Raw genomic sequence first — 23,429 nt, 5'->3', positions numbered from 1 at the left:
GCTGAAGGGTGATGAAATGGGGGCTCCCTGGACTCTTAAACTCAAAACCTTTTCTGTGTTCTCAAAACTTGAGTTGCCCTAGGTATTTACCTAAGAGAAATGAAGACATGCATTCACACAAACACATACATAAATGTTCCCTATAGCATTGTTTTTAGTAGTCAGAAAGTGGTAACAATGCAAATGTCCATCAGTAGGTGAATGGATAAATTGTAGTACAGCCATACAATGGAATACTCAATATAAGAATGAAATAGTAACACATTTCAAAGATATGGGATCTCCGCATCATTCTGCTCAGTGAAAGAAATTGAACACAAAAGGTGACATGTTAGGGTGCCTGCCTGGCTCAGTCAGTAGAGCATGAGACTTTAGATCTCAGGACCCAAGGTCCTGAGTTTAAGCCCCACATTGGGCATGGAGCCTACTTACAAAAGAGAGACAGAGAGAGAGAGAGCTGACATATGGTTTGATTCCACTTATATGAAATTCTAGAAAAATCAAAACTATAGTGAGAAAAAGTAGGTCAGAGAATTAGGGGAGAAGACTGACTGCAAAGAGGGGCATGAGGAAACTTTTCAGAGTGATGGAAATGTTCTCTATCTTGACTTTGGTGGAGGTGATACAACTGTATACAATGGGCAAAAATTCATTAAACTATACACTTAGAATGAGTGACTTCCATTGTATGTAAATTATGCCTCAATAAAGGTAAAAAACAAAAGCCAACCACTTGAGTGGGACCAGCACGGAAGGCTGTCTATTTCTAGCCTTTAGCTGTTTGCATCTTCTCGAGAACCCAGCCGTCTCTGAGTGGGGTACCAAAGTACATTTTATAGAACTCAGAATGTTCTTTGGATTCTGAGGAGGTTTCACTGAAGTTGGTAATGACTGGGAGAGAGACAGAGGCAGGCTGAGATGGTGTTACCCATCATGAGCAGAACATGGGTGAGAAAAGCGTGAGCACTCTAAGTATGTCAGGGGAGGAGTAAGTAAAAGGAGGGTGTTCGTTGCGTAGAATTCCCTTGGGCTTTATTCAATAAAAAGGGAAGAGGGCACCTGAGTCAGTCTTATTCATTGATAGTATCTTCTCCTGGGGTGGAGATCCCAACTGTATAATTGTCTGGAGAATTCCTGTAAAGTGAGAGTTTTTATTTGTTTTGAATATTCATCTTTCTTTCCAAATTTGTCTCTCATACAGAGTTTCCAAGGTGGTCAGCATAAATGTGGTATCTGAATTTTACTTATTTATTGGCAGGCTTGTATGGAGTGTGTCTTCTGAACCCAGCTTAGTGCTGAGACTATGTAGATTTGGGTCCTTCACACACAATACCTCCGTGCATGCACAGTGTTGGGTCCCACCCGGCCACGTGGCCTGACCCTGGGTCTTGGCTGCCAGGGTGGAGAAAGGATGCCCAGGGTGCTTTGATATGAACAGTCTGCCCAACCTGGGGAATTATGGGCAACTTTTTAGATAATAGTTATATTAGCTGCTACCCTAGCTTTTGCTAGACCTCCCCTTTACCACACCCAGTATCTAAAGGGGGCAAAGAATGTCCATGTTTGCTGCTCTCTGGCCTCAAAATGAAGTCCTTTTTAGTGATGCTGGATTTAAAATAATATTAAAAATATGTTTGTGGAACTTCGCTTTTTGCATGCAGGAAGTGCTCCTGCTGAACCTTACTTCTTTGCAGATGACCGTGCTTGAAATACAGCTAGAGAGTGGGGTGGCTGGCTGGCTCAGTCGGTAGAGCATGTAACTCTTGATGTCGGGGTCATAAGTTTGAGCCCCACGTTGGGGGTAGAGTTTACTTTATAAAAAAAAAAAAACACGGCTAGAGAGTTGTACAACCTTAAAGAAGTTTTTTCACATTGAAAAGATGTTATTTTTTGGCAGCTAGACTCAACTGACCTGGCCTGTGCTCTGGTCGGCGCACATACTTTATTTCTGCTCATCTCCAGGGTGTGGGGTGGCTGTTTAGAGGGTGGATAGTAATGCTAATCTTTGTGTAGCATAACGTGTTACTGCCACTTGCCTTTTTTTATCTGGAAGTTCAAGCAGATATCAGAAGGGAACTGTTTGTGGGTACAGAGATGGCTAAAGTTACCATTATAACTCCCCTTTTAGAAGGTAAATCAGTTATTTAACCATTACTTGTTGGATTCCTAGGATATATGTTTATCATATATCATATGCTATGCTGGGTACTTTGAAATAAAATTAAAATAAGTAGAGGACAGAGTCCCTGCACTTAAGAAGTGCTTTGGGAAGACACGGAATTAAGTAGAGTCAAGAAGAGGTAACCAGCGACGTAAGGACTGGATAGGAGTCCAACGTGGTACAGGCAGTGAGGCTAGAGATGGAAGATGAGATTGATTCTTATGCTAAGGTGACTAGTAGACCTTTGACTGGGCCTTGAAACATGAGCAGGATTCGAGGAAATCAGAGAGGAAGAAGAAAAGCCAGAAAGGAAATGAGAATGAAAGGGATTTTTTTTTTTTGAACTTGTGCAGAGTATTTTCACCGGTGCAGAGAGGAAGCTAAGGCTAGAATAGAAGTGCGAGGCTGGATTATGGAGCTCTGAATGGTGGCTTAAGGAGCTGGACCATATCCTGTTGACCATGGGAGGCTGTCAAATTGTTCTGAGCAGAGGATGAAGGCAGCATTCTAGGTGACGTGCGTGGAGGGGTGGGGTGGGCAGGTTGTTGGAAATCTCTCTGTAATGTCCTTCATGCTGAGTTCTCCTTTGTCAACTTGTATGTTCTCGAGGATGGAGCTGGTTGACTGTAGGGTTTCCTTTCATGAGGAGGGTGGAACCAAACATTGTAGGATACAACCAAATGGATCTGTTCTCAATGTGGAGAAACTTCTAGGTCTTGGAAAGTTTTCATCTCGCCCGCATTATGGATGGAGAGTTGACAGGGATGGAGTTTGGAAGCAAAAGCCTGTCATGTCCACATTGTTCTCTTGTCCCTCTCCTCCAGACCATCCATGTTGAGGAACTGTTCAGGGCATGGAAGTTTTCCATGATGGCATTTATCATTTAGATGTGGGGAAACAAGGCAGGCACCCAAATCCATATCCTTATAAACTCTCTTTAATAGCATCTTCCTACTGTGGGCATTAACAAGCTAGCCCTGAATTTAGAGAACTTTTTTGGATAGGGTAAGAGGAAAGTTGAGGAAAGGAGTGATTGATAGGCATTTGGAAAGGAAAGAAGGTCTGTGGGCTCAGGAGATTAGCCAGGGAAGCACAGAAAGTCAAACAAGGAAAGCAGAGACCTTAGTGAGCCCAGAATATTCTGGAGGAGAACCCACCTCTGTTCGGATTTGAAATGATCAGAACATCTCTTCAGCCTCCGTCATGGTACTTCTTGCTATAGGCAGAATTTTCTTGCAAGACAAATGTTAGTCAAACCAGCGTTTTTTGTTTGTGGTTGGTCACTTGGCATGCAGCATGGCTCCTTGTCCTGGACGATGAGGAGGCCATTTTAATGGCAGGCAGGGTAGCTGTGTGTTCACTGCAATGGAATAAGAGCTTCCAGGAGAATTGGTGGCTTTGGGGGAAAACTCACAGTGGCAGAAATTAATTGGAAAGTAGAGTAGAACTGACTTCCAAAGGCTGGTATTATGTGGATTTGGATGTGCTGTAGGCAAACGACATAAAGGAAATGGAATGAGAAATAGTGTAAGTGACTGGCAGGGATCCTATTGGCTGGTAGACTAGTGTTGACCGCTCCCCCAATGTGAATTTAGTGAGGTGTTTCCACTTTATCTTCCCCAAACTCTCAACAGTGTTATTGGGGTCTGAGACATCCTTCAGAAACGTCTTGGCCACCTATTGTTTTATAACCAACAGCAATTTATTCCTCTTTCTTTGAAGATAAATTCATTTTGGGTGGTAGTAACTTCAGGCTGTTTTGGAATCTTTGGCTATTGGTTTGAATTTTTTTTTTTTTTTTTGTAATTATTTTCACGTCAACCAAAGGTAGAAAGTTTTACTGAATCCCCCTGCAGTATAATCAGTGTTTCCTTTCATCGGGTGGAGCAAACTATTTACAGCCCTAATAGGGTTTACAGTGAATTCTATAAGTGATACTGACTTCTGTGTCAGCAAAAAATGAAACAAAAACTGATCATAGATGACATTACCTAAATGACAGTACCTACGTGTGTCCTTTCTTTCACATTTGCTGTAATCCTGTTATGGCATTGTCCTATTACCCCAAGTACTGTCATCTTTAAATGCTGTCAAATCATAACTGGATTGCCAAGGACAGAGGAGAGGAATCAGAGAGAGCACAATGGCATTTTCCAACACTACGGCAGAGACGGCTCTTTCCCATCCCATAGGCTGAATTCTTGGAGAAATTGTTCAGTTAAAATGATGACTCAGGTGTCTTTTACAAGCGTTGACGAAATAGCCAGATTCCCTCGTCATGTTCCTAGAAGGAAAGAAAGAAACGTTCTCTTTTAACAGCTAATGAGACACACTCTTCCAGGATAATGTTAATGTTTCTGGATAATGAGAACTCTTTATAAGTATTATTATTGTGTTTTCAAAACCAGGTCAAAAGTAAGAGCAAAGAGAGGGCTCTGTCTAAGAATTTAAAAACCAATGGTTTCTCATAATGTCTTCCCAGACTGGGTTAGGAGACTCCACTTGAAAGATGGGAAACGGAATCCTAAGGCATTTAGAGGCAGATGTTGTGGGACAGCTGGAGTTGGGAGCATTCATATTTTGGGTTTGTTCCATATGAGCATGTTCTTCCTCGTATATTTAGACCAGATTAGTATCCAGATTTTGCAAAAAACGTTCATAAATTCCTGTCTTCACCTTTCTGCAGCTTCTGTAGGTACACTAGTTCATGGGGAGATGGCTGCATTAAAATTAAGCCTCTTGCTTTTTGCACTCCATCGCTCATAAATAAGGGAGTGAGAAATGGTTACCCAAGCACCCTCATTCAGGCTAGCTTGGCTGCCAGAGAATAAGGCTAAATTTAAGGGGACCAGCTAACACTTCTTTCTCATGCCTCTTTGTTTTTTCGCTTTTTATTTTTTATTCATTTTTTATTTTTTGCTTTGGATTTTATAACAGTATAACTGAGTTTTTCCTTAATCTGATTCTGTATTCATTTTTTAATAGGTAATGTTGGTTAGTGTGTTCTATTATTTATAGCTCTCCAGAAGGATCCCAAGGGAAGATAATCTCCATTTGAGGAGATGATTTCCCAGTCTCCACACAGATGACGAAACAGTAACTGCCCACTACCCGGCCTGCCTCCTGAGTTTTTTTTCTTCCACTCTCGGTGTGTGGCATGTGGGCCGCAGACACCCGAAAGCCTGGCTGGAGGTGCAACATGGGATGTGCTGACATTAACGCGAAAGGACTGGCTAATTGACTTGCAAAATATAGGTTAGGGAGTTTTATGGGATATCAAATTATCTTCTTCTTTCTCTGATTAAAGACAAAATATTATATTAAGTAGATCATTACATGGGTAAAAGGTTAGACCTTCACACACTTAGAGGTGTAGCGCTGGCGTTCCCCTTGCTGCCGGGCGGCAGAGGCCTGTGGCAAGTAGCGGACGCAAGGCCAGAGGACTCACTGTTCACAGAAATGTGACACGTCTGGATAGAGAAGTTAGATTTATCGGAGGGGTGTTTGCCCTGGCTTTGAGTGGTCCTGAGTCTTTTTGATTCTCATAGAATAGAATCTCAAAATTAAATATTAATTTGTTCTGATCCCATTTCTGCTAGCAGGGACCAGGGCAAATACATGAAAGGGGGAGTGAGCTGTGGGCAGAGACGGGATCACCCCCAGGCTGCCTACGAGTGGCATTCACCGGGCACAGAGTGCAAACGTTCTTTCGAGGGATGGGGTTGTTCTAGGACTAGGAACTGCTTGTCTGTCGCACCGTGATGCCTTGGTCAACCGTCTAATGTTACCAAGTTCTTCCTGAAAGAGATTTCAGTCCTAATCCTGATGTTGAGGCGGAGCTTCCATGTGTCTGATAATAACCTGCCAGCTAATCCATCATGCTGCCCACTTCGGTGCATTATTTATTTCAAAGCCTGAGGACCTCAGGCCACCACAGGGCTTGTGATTTGTAGAAAGAGACAATTTCATGGCTCTTCCAGACCAGATGTACTGTAGACTGGTAGGTCTTTAGAAGTTATCTCTTAAAATATGTGTATGCACATACAGTAAGTATAGGTTTCTTGAATTTCTCACATCAGTACTGAACTACACATGTGTGCACAAAGTGGACCATCAGCACTTGCTACCCTATCTCTTTCATCATGTGAGAAGGAGCCATGGTTGCCAAAGGGGCGGTGGGCAGCCTGGGCCAGTAGAGCTGTGGTTGGTGTCTTGATTTGATGTGTGGGGGAGAGAACAAATCATAAGTCATTCTCTGGAAATGAGCCAAGGTCCACCTGCAGAGCAATGACCCTGAAAGCCCCGGTACCAGCCTCCCCGGGATGTCTTGACCTTCAGCAGCCTTTTTTTCAAATCCGCTTCAGAATGGAGAACAGCTTGCCTGTGTCCTGTACTGTTGACCTGCTGACAGACAGGAGCATTAGAAACTTTGGATAGATATGGAAATAGAGGCCTAAAAATACTAAACAGACCTTGCATGTTGCCGGGGGTGGGGGGTAGGGGTGGGGAGGAGAGAGCCAGAGCAGAAAGTTGGAGAAAGTAGAGGAAACACTAAAATGTGCAGCCTCATTCCCTAGCCTTCCTGTTGAAGATGGGGGTCAGATGTGGCAGTATCTATTTCCAAGAGAAGACAAAGCCATCTGTTGGGCGAGGGAATTTGGAAGACCTGGAATTGCTGTGTGACCTTAGGGAAACACTTGCCTTCTCTGGGTTGAGCTCAGCCCGCGGCTCACAAGGGGCGGTGCTGGTATTTATAGACCATGTTTGACAGTCCCGAGTGGAAGGCAACTTCACTTCTCAGCTCAGAATAGCAAGCGTTGTTTCTTATTTCTAGGTTGCTGGGGCACCTTCCTAGTTGCCTAATAGTCGGCAGCTTGGTGACGTTGGATGAAGGGTTTGTCTCCTGACATGAGTTGACATGGTTCTTTCACTTTCCACGTTATTTTCTGGGTCTAGGTTTTTTCTTATTTTTTTCCTCATAGGTGGTATCTACCTGAATAGGGAGTCTGCCCTGGCTCACACCATCCTGTTTGGTCGGTTAGCTTTGAAGGCACTGAGGGTTTTCCTGGGACTGGAAAGCCAATGGCCAAAGTGACAGCAGCAGGATGTGGGTGGAGGCACGGGCCCCTCTGGGGTTAGCGGCCCACTGCTGCTGTTGAGGATGCTGTCCTTGGGAATCTTGCTGGGGTCGCCTCGCTCCACCCCGCCGGGTCGCTGTGACTTTAGCTAATTCTGGGTTTGTGTGAATTCATCAGGCTTGCCAATGGCGACCCACTCCATCCTGTCCCATTGCACTTCAGAAGCCAGCAACTTGCAAGGCCAGGCTCCCTATACCCTCAGCTGCCTGTGTTCGTTTGCAAGACCTCAAGGAAGAATTGGGCCTTCTTAGGGAACTGGGCCCAGTATCAAACTGGGGGTCAGTGTGGGAGCTATGGAGGCAAAGGATAGCTTTTTCTTCCAGAGCTGTCCCTTGTACCTGGTGGAGGTGTGTGAATAGCTTCTATATTTCCAATTTGACCTAAATACTGGTCTCTTTCTTGGCCAAGGCTTAGATAAGTGCCTCAGAGCATTTCCTTTTGGCCTAAACTTGATGAAATTTAGATGAATTTGATGAAATAAACACAAGTTTACATATGCACGGTCATGAACACATCACCCATCCCCTTGTCCACCCCAGCACACATCCCATAATGAGCTATTCCTAAGTGAGAATTCCTATAATTCTGAGGTCTTTCACTGGGGTGGTGACAAGGGCAGAAAGCCTCAGCCCCATATGCATTTTTGCTTGAGTTGTTAACCTTTCCTTCTTCCTTCCTCCTCTTTTTCCTCCCCTGTCCAAAGGCCCCCTTCCCTTAAGAAAAAACATGTGAGCCATGCTGGAAGTATAGACTTGACCTCCACCTCACCAGGTGCAGCTGCTGACCAGGGCAAAAAAAAAAAAAAAAAAGGAAATATTTTTTTTTTAAAAGAAGGTTGGAGGAGGGGGGAGTTTCTGTTCCACAATCACTGCTGTTTCAATAAAAAGCAACCTGGTTTATCTGTAAAACCTACTTCCCTTTCTGTGAATGTGACCGTGTTCAATAGCAGTGTGAGTGAGTGAGCGATGTGTGAGTGTGAGTGTGTGTGTGTGTTGGGGGTAACGAGAGGAAAGGTGACAGAAGGGAGATGCTAGAGAGAGGATGGAAGGAAGAGAAACAAGAGGTGGAAAAGAGAAGGAAAAGCAGAAAAGAGAGCAGGCAAAGAGGCAGGTGGGAAAGAAGATTGAAATTTGAGCTATTTTTAGCTGAATGTGAATGCAGATTTCATCAGGCTTGTTGGCTGTGGGGAAACACTGTGTGGGGACAGTCACCTTGCATGTAACTTCCTGCAAAGCGGCCACGGTGACTAAATTTTCTGACACTGTCAGAGTTTGGACAACCCTGCCAGCTCCTGGAAGGGCAGCCCAACAACTGTCACAGGCAAAGCATCAAAAGTGTGAGCTGTCGATAGTGACCTGCATTTGCAGAAAATCTGAGGGCTTTCTAATTAACAGGGGAGCTCTAAATTAGAGTAAAGCTGTTTGACAAGCCCCCTCAGATGCACTAAGTGTCACGGCGCAGATCATCATTACGTCTAACAAGCTTCTGATTTTTAACAGAAGCTATGAGGTGAACTCGCTTATAATGGTTCAGTTTCAAGGGGGGAAAAAAAGCCACCCCCTCCCTAAAAAGGAAGAAAGAAAGAAAGAAAGAAAGAAAGAAAGAAAGAAAGAAAGAAAGAAAGAAAGAAAGAAAGAAAGAAAGAAAGAAAGAAAGAAGGAAAGAAGGAAGGGAAGAAAGAACAAGAAGGAAAGAAGGCGGGGGGGGGGGGGGGGGGAATGAAAAGAAATTCTCACGTGAGTGCTTTGGGCAAATGCTCAGATCCCATCCCCGAATTCTTGCCCTTGTTGCTAGCCGAAGCATTCGGATACATCTTCTGGTTTAGATTTTCCTTACTGTAATCTGTGTCTGCTAATATGCCAGCCTGTTCATTTGATATTTCCCGGAGACAAGCATCTCTTGTGAGCTATTTCTGACCGTTGCGTATTCCGCGGGGCCTGGATTGTTGAAAGCAGTGCCCCAAACCGTAACAACCTGAACACTGCAATCCAGACACGCGATAGAGGCAACAGTTGATTAGGGTTCTACCCTGGACGGAGAAGCAGGCGAGGGAGGGGCTGCAGGAGATCGCCGCTGGACCTGGGGACTTGCCTGAGACCACTTGGGGTTCATCTGCGCACAGGCCTGCTGACCCCGGCCCGGCCTCCTTTGTACGGGGCGGAGGGATGTGAATCCCAATTTGAGGCATTGATCTAAAGCAGTTTTCAGAGGCCTGAGAGGAGCTGATGGTTTGTGTGTGTTTGTGTGTGTTTGTGGGTGTTCCCCTCTCTAGACCATCTCTGTACCCCGGGATATCCGTTAGAGGAGGAGAGGGCCGTAAACCGTCAGGGTTGGCCCCAGTTGTTCAGGAAGTGCAGCATTAGGGGCAGCACTTCTTTCGCTTGTGTGGATTCCCCCCAAACCACCCACACCATCCTTGCAATTATTCATGAGAAGTAAAATAATATAAATCACACTGCCTGATTCTTCTCAAACAGCTTGCGAAGTAATCACAGGCTGAAGTGCAGGTTTTCTTGCAGTGTCTATATCAGTAAATCAGATTTTGAGCATTTATCAGCAAAAGTTAGGTTTAAACATCATTCCTGTGATGTTTGAAAGAAAGATTTGTTTCAGTGGGGACTCTGCCAATCAGCGATCTTCCAGCTTGACTCTGCTATCAATTATTGCTGCAATTATTTGTCTAGTTGGATATTTAAAATGTCATCAGAAAGAGATGATTACATATTCCAGAAAGCAAGGCACTGTATAATCAGATGAACTGAATCCAGTTAAATGTAGTGTGGTACCAACCTGTCCTTCAAAGTACGATTGTTGAGCTACCACCAAAGCAGCAGCCTCCTGCCCGGTTTTCAGGAAGCCGGTCTTAACCTTGGGATGCAGTGCGCTGCCGGGGTCGGGTGATACTCAATTATGGGAACCTTTCCAAGTCTGAAAATGGAATTGTTCCTTCAGATACACGAGAAGTACATTTTGGTTATCTCATTCAATTCATCTGCAGATCTATAAATAAGAAGTCCCTCTATTCTTCTTGCTTCCTGTGGATTTAAATGCCAAATCCTGATTTGTGGCAAAGTTGTCACATGCCCCTTTTCCCACTCTCTATGCCTGGTGCCCAGGATCTAAGCAGTGGCAGTAGAAATTACAACTGTTTGGAAGCCAAGAAAAAGCTCCATTTCTCACTTTTCTCCAATTCCGGATATTCTCGGCCCTGCTCCATCTATCAGCCTTCTCCCCACACACCTCCTCCACTGCACACCCTCCTTCTGTCCGCTCCACGAACAGGAAACAAATACTGCTTCTTTTTTTTTTTTTCTTTTCTTTTTTATGGAGGAAAAGAGACCACAACCTGAACAAACAACCAAAAAACAAAAACAAAAACAAAAACAAAAAAACTCCGACCAAACTAAACTCTGTAGATAGAAGATAGAAGGATCCCAAATTGTCCAATGTATAGAAATTCCCCCTTAATGATCTGACCCCACTCCTGGTATTCGATCAGAAAGTGACAGCCAAGCCCTCAGCTGGGCAATGTTAGTCCATCCCCATTCTTGGAACTGACTAGAGGTTGCAGAGACGGTCTCTGTATCTAGGTGGGTTTCATGAGTTAGAGAACAGGGTGGGCTGGCTGGCAGGATTTTTCCCAGTTCACTTCCTACACAGCATGCTGAGGTCTTATGACACCATAACGCCTTGGTGGCCAAAAGGCTCACCCATCCTCACATAAGATGTACTGGGGGCGGAGGGGTCTGTTAAAAACTTAATCTCAGGGCCCCTGGGGTCTCAGTCAGTTGAGCGTCTGACTCTTAATCTTGGTTCAGGTCTTGATCTCACAGTTGTGAGTTGGAGCCCCACGTTGGGCTCTGTGCTGAACACAGAGCCCGTTTAAGGAAGGAAAGAAATCTCACCTGTGAAAATAAAAAAGCACCTTTTAAAACATTGGAGCCCTGGGTTGTGTGCACTTGTGGGAGAGAGAAAGATATAGGGAGTGGAACATCCAAAAAAGAAAAGAGAGAGAAACTTTAGAAAAGTCACAACCCATTGAAACGGAGAAGAAACACGGTCCCTGCTGTGATCAGCATTGGCCAGGAGCTGCCACCTTTATCCCCTCTCCTCCCTCACTGGCTGTGCTCTAGGACCCTCATCTTGCCTGGGTTTCCCAGCCAGGCCCTGCCACATGTGGCCAGGGTGGCCCCAGCCCCAGCCCCAGCCCAAGGTGACCAGGGCAGCTGACCACACTGCCCTTTTGGAGGGGCCACAGATACTGCTTTGACCCTTGAAAGTGGGTTATCTGCTTGTGGCGGGTGAGGTGTAGTGTGTTAAAACCATAAAACAAAGGTGCAAAGGGCCTGGTTTAGTTCTGGAGTGATGGAGGGAGGCCCTGGCTTCTGAATGTTTGCCCTGTTCTTGGGACCCCTGCTCTATTTTTGTTTTAAGGGTGTATGTTTCTTTCTTCGTGACCCCTAGCATGTCCCAAGCAGGGGTGGGGGCCCAGGGAGCGAAGGGTGGGAAGGGAGGGAATCTGTGGGGTTGTCTCCAAAGCCCACAACCACGGTTTCACACCATGTGGCCCTTGCCAGGCCTTGGGCTGGGGAGCCGGGGCCCCACAGAACACAGCGGGGCTTTGCATCGTTCTTTCTCGGGCCTCCACCGGGCCATGCCAGGATACGGTGCAACTTTTGGGTCATGAGGTGTGGGTGGCTGCAGGTGTTCTCCTGCCTCTGAGGCAGGGAGGCAGCTGAGACCAACCCACCAGCCTTTTCTGCACCTTCCATGGCCAGCTTCCTAGCCTGATTTTTAAGCCCTTTTAGTGGAGCAAAACCATGGGTTCTAAATAGAATTATCTGAACTGAAGAACTTCACACTGTTCTTTCTCTTGGGGCAGAAAGATAGGGGTGTAGGTGGGGGATGAGAATAGAGGAAAGTGTGGGAGATTACTAAAAAAAATTAAAAAATCGAGAGAGGGAAAGGAAAGGGACCCAGATTAGGTAATTGGGGCCAGTTCATCAGAAGCCTTAAGAAAATTGGGCATCTATTGTAACTCTTCTAACTGTGTAATTACACGGCGTTTGGAAGGTGAATTATTAACCCGATTGTCCATAACAACCATTGAGTAAATGTGCGATTACAGATTGCCAAAATCGTACAGTGAACCGATGGGCCGGCAGCCACTTTCAAGGGGCTCTAATCGTGTCCTGGGCCAGGGCTGACCGAGGCTCCTTGGTTAGTGAATCATTTACTGGAGATTCCGCGGTGACCTGGGGGAGGGGGGCCCCTGCGGGCCCGGGGCAGCCCGTCCGGCCAGGCCGTTGAGCATGAGGGTTCTCAGTCGGACCTGAAGAAACGTCCACTCCCGCGCCCAGTGTCTACTGAGAGGCCAGAAGGGCGTGGGGCGTCGAGGTGCCCCCCATGCCGCCTTGGTTCTCGGCAGCCCGGGCCTGTAGTCGAGGAACCGATGCCCACGTGGAGCCCCGGACCCAAGAGAAACGTGGTGTAGGGCCGGGGAGAGGACTGGTGCCCTCCGGCGTCCTCCCAGGGGCCTTTGTGCCCCCCCCCGGGGGGGGGGATCTCAGGGGGGCCTCCCCGGGAAGGCCACCGCCCTCTGCAGCCTCTCGGGCCGAGGAGCGTCAGCCAGGAGCCGCGGGCCATAAATGCAAAGTATGGGCGAACAAAAGCAGCTTTTGAGTGAGAAAGCTGAGTGGAGTTGTCCCAACCTGTCAACTTCAGATTTCTTCCCTCCTCCCCATAAATCAAAAAACGGTTGGTGGAAGGGAGGGACAGAAGCGTTTCATTTTCAGATTTTGTAAGAAAATAAAATCAAATCAAAAGAACCTGTCCCACGCTGATACCTTACATGCCAGGTTTGAGCCTGAGGCACATTTTTGTGGCCATGTAATAAGCCTCTTTAGAATGGTGACAGACCCTTGACTCTTTGCCTTGAATTACACTGATAAAAGACATTTTATTGCGTTAGAGCTGGGGCAGGAGTACAGGACGGTTCTTGCCTGGTCGGCCTCTTTGAAACCGCGTCAGCCCTGCTGTCCACGCTCCGCACCGCCTGACGGGTCCTGCGGGCCGTGGCAGGGGGGCTTTCTACCCAGCAGTCGGAAGTTGAGGCTCTGGAAGTAAAAGGATTTCAGCCTGAGGGGCTTGTTAGGGAGAGTGGAGTGTCCCGGGTCCTGGTAGGCAGAAGAGACCTTGGCATCGGTGGCCCCAGGTCAGTCTCGCGGTTGGGACCGCACGGAAACGGCGCGTGGCTGGGAAAGCTCACCCTCTCAGACCTCATTTCCCAGGCAGTCTTAGAGAGATTCCAAAAACAAAACGATTCTGGGGTCTCCCGTGTGGTTGTAGGGTCCCTTTATCCGCCCTTGACCCCTATGGGATAGGGGCAAGGGCATTGTGGCCCCTTTGCCCGCCGAGGCCAGGTCTCCACGAGCTGAGCTCCCAAGTGAACCCGTCCATTGGGTAGAAAGGAGTTGGTGCATTCTTGGCTTGAAGAGCTTGGAGGTGTCTGATAACTCTGGGTGTTACCCTTGCTGAATCAACAGAATTAGTAAACCCCAGAACAGCTAGCAACACCCACCCTGTGGCTGGATTGGGAACTCCTGAATGAGTGCACATGATACATGTGGGCACCTCTTTTTTATTCAGGAAATTCTTTCCAGGTTGGTTAGTGGTATAAATGAAGGATTAGAAATTGGGTAAAAAGCCAGAAAAATAACCAGGAAGCCGAGAAAATAGGCCTCGGATAAATAGGCTATGTCCACCTCTCCCTTGCTCTGTGGGACTCTGGCAGAGAGGTTGGGGCTGAGGCCAGAGCTTGGCTGCTCTGCGCCCAGGAGGAGGAGGGAAGGTGCTGAGGGACACAGGAGTCGGTAGCAGAAGTTGGAGGAGCTTGTGGGCGGGCAGAGGCCTGTTTCTGAAAGAAGGACTAGCTGCCTTGGGATGAGGCCTGGCCTCCCAGGACCAGAACCCTCCTTGATTCAATCTCACCTCAGGCGAGAGGGCAGCCTAGTTTTGTTCCCGAAGAAATGTCAGAGCCTGACCTGCTAGACCATTTTTTTTTTCTTTTGAGTTTGTAGAGCTTTGAGGCCTTAAATTAGTTCTCATAATTTCCGAGCACTTCTGTATTAACCATAAGACGTAATAGGTTTTGATTCTGGAGAATGGCCAAATCTGGTTCTAAGAATCTCTTGGCCCAGACTGTCACAGAGCATTTGGCCTGTAGGATATGCCTTCCCCACTGCCTCACACACGCGCACCACTTTATAGCCCCAGGAAGGCGAGTGGTTGCCTGTAAAGGGCATGAAGGCTTGTGTCCAGACCACATGCTCTGCCTTGGCTCACCTTGAGGGCTTCTGAGGAGAGCGGGGATGAGGGGCAAAGCTTGGTCCCCAGGAAGGTGGACGGGTCCTGCCTTTCCTCCAGTCCTGTCTTCGTGACCTGCAACAGGATGCTTTTGACACGTTCTGTTTCCTCGCTGGGGAGGTGAGATAACACCTTCCCTCATCCCACAGGATTACTGTTGGGGCCAGAATGTGAGGAGGATGCTTTGGGAAGAAGAGAAGCCTCTCCACAGGGGCCAGGACATCTTCCCTTAAGAAGGGCCAGGCTGGGAGGCCCGACGCAGCCTTCCTGGGGCTCTTTTTTGGAGTGCCTTTCCATTGAATGGTTGCACAGATCAGTCCTAGAAGATAAGACCAGAAAATTCTCCAGCTCCGTGGGTGCTCAGCTGTGCCTCTGCCCTTCCTTGTCCCTCCAGCAGCCCCACCGCCCCATCATGCAGACTTCCTCCTCCGCAGCACCCAAGAACACCTGGAAACATCAAGGATCTCCTTATAAGCTTGGCTTTCTTAAGCTTGTTCTGGTATTTTCTTGAGACTGATGAAAATGGTGGTCTGGAGGCATAAATTACCTTTGCTGTGAATCGACACAGATAAAAAGGCTCGGGGTGGCCTCTTCAGAGTAATTTGGGAGTTGCGTGTTCTGCTGGCTTTGATAGACAAGGCCTCTGCTCTGGCTGGTGTTATCAGAATTAAACGTTTGCTAAGCAAATGGTCAGCGTCACTGGATCCATCTTTCGGGCCCAAATGCCTTTTCCTCCCTTCAGTGGGAAAATGTTGATTCCACCCTCCTCAGGTGTCTAATACTCGAGTCAGGAGAAACTCAAGTGTGGTTTTCAAGGCTTCCCAGGTCTCTGGGACTATGATTTTCCATTCTTTCCTTCATTTCACCTGTGCCAGGTGTGTGTGTGGGGGGGGGCGGTGAGTGGTATCTGTGAATGTGTTTGTGTGCAGCTGGACAGTCTGGGTGACAGCAAGGGATTCAGGGCACCTTCTTGGATCACTGTCCGCCCCCAACCACAAAGGTATTGCATTTGAGCCCCACCTTAAGGGAGCCCAATACCCACAAAACCTCATCAATGGCAACTGATAAATTAGAGGGTGATTTTTCACATTACAGAAAGATTGTTAACTTTTCAAAAGGTTTCGCCACAGGGTTCCTTTAAATAGTGAGCTCCCCCACTGAATTTAAAGTGTTTGTTTACAGATCATTAACTACTTGACAGAGAGGTTGGGGAGGGGGTGGAGGAAGAAGCACTTAAAAGGTAAAATGTTAGAAGCCCTGCCAATTTTCGATGGGCCTGGAAGGGTGATGAAACATCTCTGAAATTATGTCGGTTAGCAAATGTGATTCAGTTTACAGAAACTCACTTGACACATGGCTTTCCAGGAACCCTTCAAGCTGGTTGAGGGCAGGGACCACAGGACACTGGGGCCTTGCCGCCCTGGTTTGAGGTGCTGGGTGAGGACTCTGGCTTTCCTTCGAGTCCTGCGTGTGCCCTCTCCTGAGCAGTGGGTGCCAGGCCCTGGCAGGAGGCCGAGAGCTTTGCCACTGGCCGTCTGGCACGGACAGCCGAGACCTTTACTCTTGACATTTAGCCTGAGTTTGTGGAAAGTTTTTTCCTGGTTCTCTGTGACCTTCAGTCTCTTTGGCTCTGGACCCACCTAGGTTTCCTCCTTGAAGCTCAGACAGGTGATCTTTGCAAGATCGTGCCCCTGGAAGCCGAAATCCACCATCAGGCCTAATTTCTGTGTCTAAGAATTAGCTGGGCAGCTGCACCCAGCCCACACTGGCCAGTAGGCTCCCCTAGTCCCTGCAGGGGCGCTCACTCACAGGCCCACCCCGCCCGGCTTTCAGGATGGGCCCACCCTGCCCGGCTCTTACCTGTATCCCGATCCCCAGCGCTAGATCTGGTCTCAAAGAGACTCCGACTGGCAGGGGAAACAGAGGGAGAAGTCATTTACCTGACCCGGTCTTGTCTTTTCAAGGACTAGAAAACTTAGGGTCAGAGAGAGGAAGGGATTTACTCAAGGTCATGCACAGCTGGTGAGTGGCAGGGCTGGGCCTGAAGAATCTGGATTCCTGACTTTGTGCCAGCAGCCTCTCCAGAGGAGCGAGCCCCTGACGAACTAAAGGAAGAAAAGAATCTGGAGAGTGAGGGTCAGTGCGGTTCGTGGGCCAGGGCATCATTAAAAGTAGTTCTCATATTCTCCCAAATGACCTGCAAAAGACCCCAGGTTGAAGCAAGCCCACACTTACATGTGCATGCTCACACACACACACACACACACACACGCATACACTCACGCACACCCCACCACACACACACAAACAAAATCCTCAAATAAGGATGGGGGTGGGGGGTGGGGGGTGGGAGTGAGGGTACCCCCGCCTTCCCTGTGGCTTTGAAGAGAAGAAAAAGGGGAATTTTGGAGAGAAGGTCAAGTTGATGATTGAAGAGACAAAGCGGTGGAGGAAAATCTGCACGTTTCTTGCACAGTCATTTGTTGAAAATGTGTCAGCAAGTACAAGCCCATCTTAAACGGGCAATGATACATCTGAAATAGATTATTTAAGCCAGGGAGGCAATATTGCAGAGATGAACGCGGCTATCAACACTTGTTTGTCTGACTCAGAGGAATAAAACAGTGAATTCTCAGCAGACCACCCACCATACATCAGGGGAGGAAAGTGGAGGTGGGGGCGGGGAGGACAAAACGGGTAGATGATCTTCCAGGAAGAGTCTCACAAGCGTCCCACATGGCCGTGTCCCTTATTTTAAGAAAACGTGACACTTGCAAGGATGAACCTATAAAGGCCGAAGGCTTCGCAGAAGTCCTCACAGGTTTATTTAGACGAGCAGATCCTCCGTTGTCAACCGAACGTATCAGCGTACAACATCTTGATCTAAATGTAACTACCTGTTGGGCCCCATTTGCTCCGCGCACACCTTGGCCTTTGCTCCTCTGGGCGCCTGTACCTGCTTTTGCTTTTGTCTAGAAAGTCCTTCCTCTTGGCCCTCCAGGTGCAGTTCATAAGTTACCACTTCCTGAAAGCTGCTCTCCTCCCTTTCAAGTGGAAGTAATTTCTCTTCCTTTGAATTTTCATAGCTGGGCCTCTCTCATGACACACGTTCCGAATTGGAGTAGAGCGATTTCTGTCCTGGCCTTATCTTCTCTACCAGTTGAAGGCTGCCGTGGGGAAGTCTGTGTCTGGGTTTTCTTTGTGTTAGCCCCAGACGCTGGCCCCTTGCTTTGGACCTTTCAGGCCCTCGGTAAATAGTTGTTGGATGAATGCACGAAAGAGTGAATGAATGGAATTAACCTGGGTAGCACGATTTGCAGAGTGAGGTATACAGTTAAACAGAGGGAAAAAACTGTCCTAAGACAATTTGTCTTTATATAGCTGCCCTTCCAGTCTCCTTGATAAGTTCCACCATTCTAAGGCAAAAGCTTAAAGTGTAATAAAAATTTATCTAATTCACAATCAAGTGAAAATACTTTGGGCCCAGAGCCAAAGAATATTATTGGAGTGCACTTTTTTCAACACCCTAAATTTAACCAGCTGGAATTCTTTTTTTAAGTACCATCCTATTCAACCTTTTGAAATGAAGGATTTGCCTTTTAGTGGGAAATCTGCATTTCAACACAAAGATGGAGCACAATGTCTTTGGTTTAGTTATTCTTCTGAAAAGCAAGCTTTTTTTTTTTTTCTTTTTTGAATTATATGCTTTGCTTATGTTAAAGACACAGATTGCAGAAAATTTTGTTTAGGCCCGACAGATTGGTAGCTTGCATTTTTTGCATTTTTATAGATAAAGGGGCATGAAAGGTGTCATGTCTCCCTCTCCCCTCATTGAGTGAATTCCTAGGATAAGAACTCTAAAGGTGAAGTGAGTTTTTAAACAGTCAAGGCTGTGAGAGGATAGAATTGGTCAAAAAAAGAAGGGTTTTTAAATGACTAATTGGTGAAATGAAAGTCACCGGTGAAGTCTCAAGGAATATAGAGATCATGAGCAAGTTTCAGCAAAGAAATTCTGTTAAGTGTGATATCTCTAGAATTCTCGCTTGCTTTCATTTGTACAGGATACACTTTTTTAAAAGACCATCACAATTTGGTAAAACCTTAGCTGGTTAAAAAAGCAATGATGGAAAAAATGCTCATGTAAATGCTCATTTCCAGAACAAAAGGGAATGCAATTTTGACAATATCAGAAGGTTAATTAAGAAGTCTGTTAGCCCTGATACAGCTGGCACATTTTCAGTTTCGATTGACAGGACTCAAGACATAGGCCTAGCTAATGTTTGCTCTATAATGCTGTGCTAAGTCACAGGATCTGAAAGAGAGGAGCTGGTATCTATGGTAAACGGAGGGTCAAGAGCTAGAAGGACATTTAGTGGATTTGCTTTCTAGTTAAGGAAGCCTCTGTCCCAGACTAGCTGCACTGTTGTTATTTTTGTGATTTGGATCCACTGATATTGATTAGAACTGAAATTGGTTCATTCGGGAAACTGTACAAACTTTGAGGATGTATTTTTAAGTGTAGTCTGTAAGCTCACTACTGGCTGGGGGAAGAGGAGATTTGGAAATTTTGGAGCTGAAAGAGAGGATTGGGGGTCCTTTATTTTGGCCTATCACCTAAGATGGAGATGCCTCCTCATCGTGGTGGGTTGCCGCTCCTTCTTTTCTGGTGGACCCAGAGTGAACAGGAGGTTATGCCTTCTCAGGGTAACCCATTCCACTTGGGGACAGCCCTACTCTTTTTGTGCTCTACCTTGTTGGAAAAGCAAGGAAGTTCTCTAAAAACATATGCTCAAGAAAGGAAACATATATGCACTGTATACACATGCGTATACATTTTAGTAAACATCAAAACATCTGTATGTCTATGTACTCCTCTAGAGAGGCCTGGCCAGGATTTGATACCTGATAAAAGTCGGGCCCGCAGAGCAGTCACTAAGCGTGTTGGAAATGATGCTTTGTGCTTAGCTGTTTGGGACATTTGTAGGTCAGCAGTAGACTATAATGCGACTGCATTACATACCCAGTGATTAATTTCAGAAACAAGCGGCATGTCAATAATAAAGGAGTCTTTGAGAAACCGATTTAAGGACCTTAAATTCCAGGGATATCCCACAGGGCTTCTAGAGCTCTGCATCAAAAGTTGGTACCCATTGTATACAGAAATGTAAAGTGATCAATGTAAAACATGAAATCAAAACCATTCCCAGTTTATTGCCAATTTTTAATGAGACCTCAAATATAAGATTCATTATTTTTTATTCAGCCGTAAAGAAACGTTGCCACTTAATAATGCATAAGGCATTTCCAAGGCCCCAAGTGGAGATGCTGGGTCTAGAGAGACCCTTACGAATGAGAACAGGTTAAAACACCTTTCACCAAAAGAGTAAAGGCATTTGAAAAGACTGATCCAGAAGAGGGCAACACATCACATACGACATACGTGAGTCCAGACAAGGACAGAGAGCCCAGTTCCTATTGCATCCATGCGGCGTGCCACAGCTGCATTCTCAAACATTTCAGCCTTCTTGGAAGTGGTGAGGACACCGTCTGTCTAGCGTAAACCGGTTTGGATGTAGTCTTGTGCAAAGAGCATTCCCTGTTTGATGGAAAGCTTGGGTCTGTTCTCTGTCCTATCAGTGAAGGAGGGTGGAACCTGGGATTCCACACAAAAGGATTCTTAGGTATGTCCCAAGCTTGCTTGTTTTTGACTGTTCTAGTCCTAAAAGATGTGAGTCCCAGACAGAAGGGACAACGGTTGCATAGCCGCTCTGGCTCTCTGCCAGAGGAACATGCTTCCAGCTTCCATGCCTCCCCTGACCCTAAGACAGCGTTATTAAAATGGAACTGTGCATGCATCACCCGGAGGGTCTGTTAGACATAGAGTGCTGTACGGCCCCCGACCCCAGGTTTTTATTCAGTAAGTCTGAGGTGGGCCTGAGAATTTGCATTTCCAACTGACTCCCAGGTGATGCTGGTGCTACAGCCTACGTCTGCACTTGGAGAACCGCTGCCCTAAGAGTACCACCAAGGAAACAAAAGAGAGCAGAGCTAGACAGCCCACATTCCAGCCCACCACTCTCTGGGGAAAGTGAAAAGAAAAGGTCCTCAACCAGGGCTGGCTCAGGCTGGTGGAGCTGCTCATTGAGAGTGATGCTTAGAAGCATTAATTGTGAGACTCTGCCTAAAACATGATGAAATAATTGAAAGCATCATGGCAAGAAGTGAAACCCTTGGGAGGCTATCGACAATTTAGCATTTCCAGTTTCAGTGAGAACGCCAACTACTTATCCAAGGAGGATGTGTTCAGTGGGAGAGGCTACAGAATCAGCTGGGCTTCCCCATTGCCTATACTTTGACACTCTTCCTGGAGGAACAGAAATGCAAGTATGGGTCTCTTGGAAAGACAATATCAATAGCTTGTGAAGCCGGTAGGAACAGTTTGTCTCTCTTCAGCTGGCTAATCCTGTAGGAGAAGCAGAGGTAGAGGGTAAAAACAGTGAGGTGGGGTGAGGTCGGATGCAGAGAGAGGCTCAGGAAGCAGATCAGGTGTTGTTTTCCAGTTTTGAAGCCAGGTCAGTTTATTTGGACCCTCCCACAAGGCCCACTCAACACCTCTGGGTTGGACTCTGTCCCAAGAGGTTGTTAGGAGAAGTGTTTCTCCTAATGGGTTAGGAGAAAGAGAACCCTCCTCATTGGCACTTCCTGGGCAGGAACCTGGGGAAGAGATAGATGGCTATCCCAGAAAAGAACACTGGACAAGGGGTCAGGAGACTAATTCTGATCTTTGCTCTAACCATCAGCATAGCTGTGGGTCAGCCACTTAATTGCTCAAGGCCTCCGTTTTCCCATCAGTCAGATGCAGGCATAGACTTGAGGATCTCGAAGGTTTTTTTTATCATTCAAAAGCCAAAAGCAGGTCATGATGCCAGATACCCAGATCCTCTCCTGATGAGCCCTCGCTCTGCCATGTGGCCTTGTCCTGTGGAAAACTGGACCAGGCCGCTGCCTCCCCCCTCCGGGGCACCCCAGGGCTCTTCTCAGAGGGAGCGGCGGGGAGTTTGAAATCAGACTGTCCCACACAGGGGTCCAGGTACCTTGCTGCACCTCTGCTAGGATCCCAGAGCTACCTCCGTTTTGCGGGTCTCCTAAGAGGGTTTCCGTCTTGGTCACAGACAAACTTAGGAAGTGGCTAAGGCAAGAGCGAGTACAAAAACGGGAGAGAAACACAATGACCAAATCTGTAGTTAATTTTACCCTCCTCTCTCAATACCCTGTTTATAATATAAACAGTCAAATGAAGACATACTTGTTGTTGTTGTTGTGAAGTCCAGTCTCTGCGCCTTTTGCCGGTTCATTTTGTGGTATTTATTTTGTTTGGGCTTGGAGCGGAGGATATGCCTCTCTAGATGGTCTCCGGCTAGGTGGGGTCTCTGTAGCAGCCCCCCTTTGCAGGCCTGGTAACAACGGAGCATAAAAGCTTCCACGAGCCCCACACCATTGTTACCCACCGGGCTCCCCATGAAAGGGGAACTTGTGCTGCCTGCCCCGGCTGTTCTTGGCAGCGAGAATCTCTATAAGGAGAACAGGATGTATTTTACACTTGAGACCTGCTATCCTCGAGTATAACAACAACACTTTTAAGTGCTCTTAATATTAAGCTAATGGAAAACATACTCTGTTTACTCACCATCAAAGTCTGTTTTTCTTCTCTCCCTCCTCCCCCAATCAACACAAACTCCCAGCCTCTAGAACACGCTGAGTATCTCCTGCTCCATCGACCCTACACTCTGTCTCAAGGTTGACCTCTGCATGCTTGATTGGCTCAAGGTGGACTTGGAAAAACTAGGAACTTACCACAGAAACCATATAATCCCCAGGTTGCACAAACCAAATATTTCCTTTCTCACAAAAGTCTCGGTGCTAGAAATGCTTGATTTACTGCTAGATTTATGTTTATTAGTGTGAGAAGTTGTTTCTCCTCACCAGAGAGCAACCAAGTGCAGTAGAATGGAGAAGGTGGGCCACTTTCTCTGGGTGCTGCTGTTGCTGGAATGCTGCTGGTTCTCTCCTTGTCACATAAGAGAATAGGATTCCTCACCCTCAAGATTGGCCTTGGCCAAAGTTATTTGAACCCCAGAAATCTCAGTCTGTATTCTCTACTGCTTTGTGTTATAAGAAGCCATGTCTAGGGATGCCCAGCTGGCTCAGCGGTTGAGCATCTGACTTTGGCTCAGGTGCTGATCCTGCGGTCCCGGGATCAAGTCCCACATCGGGCTCCCTGTATGGAGCCTGCTTCTCCCTCTGCCTATGTCTCTGCCTCTCTCTTTCTCTCTGTCTCTCATGAATAAATAAATAAAATCTTGGAAAAAAAAAAGAAAAAAAAAAAAAAAGGAAGCCGTGTCTATAAGGGGTATTCCATTGATACAGTTCTAGAGTGTGGCCCAACCAAGTCCAGAATGCCTAAGATTTCCCTGCCTTTGAAGTTGCTGTGATAAGTACAGCTTGGGAAGAAGTTGTAGGGCGGGGAAGGTGGAGTGGGACGCTCTATTCCAGAAGAAATGATTCACAGATCCATTCATTTCCTACTTGCATATTGTTTTTTGCTTGGGCTTGTCTTGGAAAGTAAATGTATGCATGTTAACCAGCCTTGCAGATACATCCCTCCATTCTACCAGTCAACCCCGTAATATTACCAATTTCCCCCTTACTGTTTACGTATCACGTATTATAAGACAATAAACAAACAATAACAAACAAGCAAATGA

The 23,429-nt window shown here is 46.7% G+C and overlaps 1 protein-coding gene across 14 annotated transcripts in view; it reads left to right on the top strand.

Annotated features, from left to right (window-relative positions):
• BCL11A (BCL11 transcription factor A) overlaps positions 1 to 23,429 on the top strand; it is a 102,367-nt gene that overhangs the window by 62,714 nt on the left and 16,224 nt on the right. The window contains exon 1 of one of the 14 annotated variants that reach the window (XM_077915510.1): positions 2,557 to 2,672. The exons of the other annotated variants lie outside the window; for them this stretch is intronic. The gene's annotated coding sequence lies outside the window, so the exon portion shown is untranslated. Of the gene's footprint in view, positions 1 to 2,556; positions 2,673 to 23,429 lie in introns of those variants that run through there. 14 annotated transcript variants of the gene reach the window in all.

The sequence above is a fragment of the Canis aureus genome, chromosome 11 (assembly GCF_053574225.1).
Source record: "Canis aureus isolate CA01 chromosome 11, VMU_Caureus_v.1.0, whole genome shotgun sequence".
Lineage (NCBI taxonomy): Eukaryota > Metazoa > Chordata > Mammalia > Carnivora > Canidae > Canis > Canis aureus.
The sequence above is the reverse complement of the archived record's forward strand: the minus strand, read 5'-3'. Positions and strand labels throughout refer to the sequence as shown.